This window comes from Passer domesticus, chromosome 14 (genome assembly GCF_036417665.1).
Source record: "Passer domesticus isolate bPasDom1 chromosome 14, bPasDom1.hap1, whole genome shotgun sequence".
NCBI classification, from domain to species: Eukaryota; Metazoa; Chordata; class Aves; order Passeriformes; family Passeridae; genus Passer; species Passer domesticus.
Window position 1 is genome coordinate 1,751,079 of NC_087487.1, and position 5,268 is coordinate 1,756,346.

Below are 5,268 nucleotides of genomic sequence, written 5' to 3' on the forward strand. Positions count from 1 at the left end.
CCCCGGCTGCCAGCGCCTGCCCGGGGTTTGGGGGGCTTTAGCTCTGGCTTGGTGAGGAAAAGCATTTCCTCAGACACTGTTCTTGTCACATGGAGTGACGGGACACGGGGGAATGGCTTCAAACCGACAGGGCAGGGTTAGATGGGATATTAGGGAGAAATTCCTGGCACAGGTTGTCCAGAGAAGTTCTGGCTGCCTCACAAAAAAAAAGTTCAAAATTGGGCGGGACAGGGCTTGGAGCAACCTGGGATAGTGGAAGGTGCCCCTGCCCATGGCAGGAGCCTGATGACCTTTAAAGTCCCTTCCAACCCAAATCCCTCTACAATTCTACTATCACGAGGTCCCCAAGACCAAGCCCTGCCTGCCACAGCCCAGCCAGATCCCGAGACCTCACTGGATACACAGAATCAGCCCGAGCAGCCAGCACAGCTCACCCCTTCCCAAGCCCTCAGAGAATTCCCCACTCACACAGTGGGACATTATTTCCTTGAGAGCACATCAGTCAATATCTACCTAGTGTTAAAAGCTGGTTACTGTGTCTGACAAGCCCTGGAAAAGATGGTGAGCCTGCTGCCTCCAAATCACAGCTCAGTTCCTCTTCCAGAGCATCCTAAATCCAGGCTAAAAATAAATGGGCTGTATTGATTTCCTTTTTAAAACTAATGCTGGGGAGTGATGTGTTCTGTGCTCAAGGAACAGCAAAAGGCATTAGTCACAGGGAAGCACAGCCACAGCCCTTCAAACCCCCCACAGGTGTAAATAACACTCACCTCACATCAAACCCCCTCACAGGCTCTGGGGCAGCAGCAGCAGAGCTGTGGGGCTGGTCCAGAGGGCTTGTCCATGGTCCAGCACAGCTCCAAAGCCCCAGCAGGTGACTTTTCAGGGACTTAAAACCCATCCCTGTTCAGAGGCTGCGTGTGAGGTACCCAGGTGGCAACAGTGTAAAGTAGCACCAAGTGAGGGGACGGGAGAGGTTTGCTCACCGTGCTGGGGACACTGCCGCATCCTCATCCCAGTCCTCTGAGGGGAAGGGACTCCCCCAAAGTGGGTAAGGGGTGCAGACCCTCTGCCAGGCCTAGCACCTGCCCAGTGCACAGCACAGCTGTAGGAGAAGGAGCAGGAGCTGAAGGAACCTCAATTTAAGGGCAGCCGGGGTGGAGGGTGTGGTGAGAGCCCAGGTGCAGCTTGCCAGGACAGGCAGCACCCCCTGCCCAACTGTTTGTCTCCTTAAAGTAACAGCACCACAAGCACAAAGTTGGGTTTGTTGGTGGCTGCAGACATGAAACAGTCTCTGAACTGTGCTTCTCCCATCTAATGCAGAGGCAGGCAGTATTCCCAAATTCCTGGCAGCATTCCCAACTTCCCTGCAGCACCCCCAATGCCCTGCAGCATCCTCTTCCTCTTTGACTTCATCCTGAGACAGGACAGGCACGCCAGAAACACCAAACAACCCCTGTGACATCTCTCTCTGCTCCCCTGGGTGAGCCAGCACATCTGCCCAGCTGTTCCCAACCACAGACACGAGGCTCACGTTGCTTTTGCCCCGAGCACCCAGGGGCAGCCCCCTGCTCCTGGGGAAGGGGTGCACAGCCAGGGCTGCAGAGCTGCCACCAGACCCACCCGCCACCTCCGGCCAGGGCATTGCTTCAGCCAGGTCAGATCCCAGGGCTTTGTTTCGTTTCCTTTATAATCCCTCCAGCACATGGGAAGGCAGATGCTGAGAAGCTAAATCCCAGCAGCATTCATGAATGTGCTCTCTCCTGCCAGCGCCGGATGGGATATTCCTTCCAGGGGAGGAATGGGATATTCCTTCCAGGCGCTCGCTCCAAGCACGCTCGCCTCTCTCCTCCCTCTGCTTCCCCAGCTCCATCCCCTCACAGCATCAGGGCCCCAGACCTCCTCCTGTGCTGGGGCTGGGTGGCACCGGGGAGCCTGGCCCTGGCACAAGGCCCAGCCTGGGTGCAGGGTGTAGCTGTGGGGGAAAAGGCAAACAGAGGAGCTGAGCTCTGTTTTATTGAAGTGGGCACAGGGAGTCTCTTCCCTGCAGGTGAATGTTGGCATTCCAGGGAAATACTTGCCAGGGATGGCTTTGCCCATGCCAAGCAAATATAAGGCCACAGAGCTGTGCAGGGAAAAGGCTCTGCCCAGGAAAGGGCTCTGCCAGGGAAAGGGCTCTGCCATGGAAAGGGCTCTGCCATGGAAAGGGCTCTCCCATGGAAAGGGCTCTGCCATGGAAAGGGCTCTCCCATGGAAAGGGCTCTCCCATGGAAAGGGCTCTGCCATGGAAAGGGCTCTGCCAGGGAAAGGGCTCTGCCATGGAAAGGGCTCTCCCATGGAAAGGGCTCTCCCAGGGAAAGGGCTCTCCCATGGAAAGGGCTCTGCCAGGGAAAGGGCTCTGCCAGGGAAAGGGCTGTTCCATGGAAAGGGCTCTGCCAGGGAAAGGGCTCTGCCATGGAAAGGGCTGTTCCATGGAAAGGGCTCTCCCAGGGAAAGGGCTCTGCCAGGGAAAGGGCTCTGCCAGGGAAAGGGTTCTGCCATGGAAAGGGCTCTGCCATGGAAAGGGCTGTTCCATGGAAAGGGCTCTGCCAGGGAAAGGGCTCTGCCAGGGAAAGGGCTGTTCCATGGAAAGGGCTCTGCCAGGGAAAGGGCTCTGCCAGGGAAAGGGTTCTGCCATGGAAAGGGCTCTGCCATGGAAAGGGCTGTTCCATGGAAAGGGCTCTCCCAGGGAAAGGGCTCTGCCATGGAAAGGGCTCTGCCATGGAAAGGGCTCTGCCATGGAAAGGGCTCTCCCAGGGAAAGGGCTCTGCCAGGGAAAGGGCTCTCCCATGGAAAGGGCTCTGCCATGGAAAGGGCTCTGCCAGGGAAAGGGCTCTGCCAGGGAAAGGGTTCTGCCATGGAAAGGGCTGTTCCATGGAAAGGGCTCTGCCAGGGAAAGGGCTCTGCCAGGGAAAGGGCTCTGCCATGGAAAGGGCTGTGCCATGGAAAGGGCTCTCCCAGGAAAGGGCTCCCAGCCTGGCCAGCCCACACAGAGCTTAGGTGCAGCGGGTGAGGTGGGGTTCCCGTGAGAATTGGGGTGACCGAGAGGTGCCCAGGTGAGGAGGGTGCCCCGCAGGCATGGCAGGGCTCTGGGTGGAGGGCTGCAGCTGTGGACCCCCCCGGCAGCCCTCCACACCTCCCTCTGCACCGGCTGCCCTGGAAACACATCCTAAATAAAGCTGGGCTCGGATAAATAAAAGCGTCCGGAGGCCGGCGGGTCAGCCAGCACCGAGAGGAGGAGGAGGAGGGGAGCAGCCAGAAGGGATGGGAGCAGTGGCTGCCTCAAACACTGGCCCCAGGACTGCAGGGGAAGGAAAGAATTTAATTTTTCTTTTTTTTTTCCCTCCTCCAAGCCCCCGCAAGACTCCAGCCCCCCACGGTGGGCACTCACCAAAGGGCAAGGGCAGTCCCCACTGCCTGCAAATGGAGCTGGCACCGGCACTGGCACGGCTCCCCGGGGTTGGAGCTGCCCTGCGGGGCAGGACGAGGGTGCCCGTGCAGAACCAGGCTGCCAGCCCTGCCCGGAGGGCAAGGACACCGCTCCGTGCTGGCTCTGCCCCGCTGCCGCTCAGCCAGATGTGGGCTGGGAAAGGGAAAAACAAATCCCCCGCTGCCGCCGGGGCCTGGCTGAGGGCTGGGAAATGTGCTGGCCAGATGTGGGGCACAGGGCTGTGCTGGGGGCTCGGCGAGGGGGGCGGCAGAGGCTGCCTGAGGCAGGACTCGCTGGGGATGTTCCTCTGGATAACACAGGAACTTCCAAGCAGAAGCTGTGATTTCCTTGTTGGAGAGGGGGAATATAAAAATTTAAATATTTTCAAATTTAAATATTTTGAATAGAAAAAAATTTAAAAAGCAGTGAAAGTTTTCCTCTGTCCTTGCTGTGGACAGGTTTGTCTTGGATATTTTCCCACCACCTCCTGCCTGTGGAGTGGACCCTGAGCATCCTTGAGGGGGAGGATACTCAGGTTGCTTGGAACCATTTCCTTGCTCAAGCTGTACTTGCTGCCCTCATGCAAGTCTGAAGCTCCCCTGGCAAAGGGTGGTTCGTTCCCAGTGGCCCAGTGAGTAAAGCAAACTCAGGATACAGAGCCTGAAGTAAAGCCAGGGACGCCTGCTGGTGGGCTGGAGGTGGTCCTGGGGGTTTGGGGATTGTCCTGTGAGTTGGAGGTGGTTCTGGTGGGTTGGAGATGGTCCTGATAGGTGGGAGAGAAGTGGGTGTGCTCAGCCCACCTGTTGCCCATGACATGTTGGGGACAGTAGGGATCAACTCTACCCTGAAGGCTAAAGCCCTGCACCCCCCTCTTCCTTCACCAGCCCCTAAGAGGGGCAAGGAGAGGGGACTGCTGAGCACAGGCAGGGAGAAAAGCCTCCCAGAGTCCTCAGCAGACCCTAAGATAAAGAGCAGGAAAGGGAATACTTTGCAAAATTGAATCTGCACAAATCAGCCAGCCTGGCTAATATGAAACCCCCAGACTAAACAGAATTAGCTAATGAACTTACCGAGCCCCTGGCAATTACTCAGAAAAAGTTACTGAAAAAACAGCGCATCCCAGGTTTATTTAATGTCTTTATTAATGATCTGAAAGCAAAAGTAAACAACAAATTAATTATGTTTGCAGATGACTGTGCACTGGAAGGTGTTGCAAATGCTGCCAAAGACGGCAAAGTCACGCCGAGGCCCTAGAGGGGCTAGAATTAACCCAGCAGGAAACAAGCCACATGTAATCCTTCAGCCAAGCATGGCACGAGTGGAAAACGGCCTGAAATCCAGACATCCATGAGGAAGGAGGGATGTGCTGCACAAGAGCCAAGGAGGAGGATGGGAGCACCTTTGGGTAGGGTTGGAAAGATGGGGCATGAGCACGGAGCCAGGCTGGGTGGGATGCTGGGTCTCCAGAGGGTGGTGGCCTTGTCCTGAATCAGCTTTGCAACAGGAGGAGAAGCTGGAAAGTTCTTTCCCCAGTGCTGTGCTAACACAGTTGGAGTGCTGTGAGCCCTGAGGGCCAAAGGTCATCCTGCCTGCCAGCTGGGAGAGGTGTGAGGCTTGCAGGGCACTCAGGGGTGGGGACCAGCAGCTTTGGGACCGAGTCACTGATCTGGGGCTGTGTGGACACCAGGAACTGGCTTTGCTCCCCAGAAGTGCCAAGGGATGTGTGGAGATTAGCCCCGTTGGTCAGAGCACGGTGCTAATAACGCCAGGCTTTGATCCCTGCACGGGCCGCTCACTTA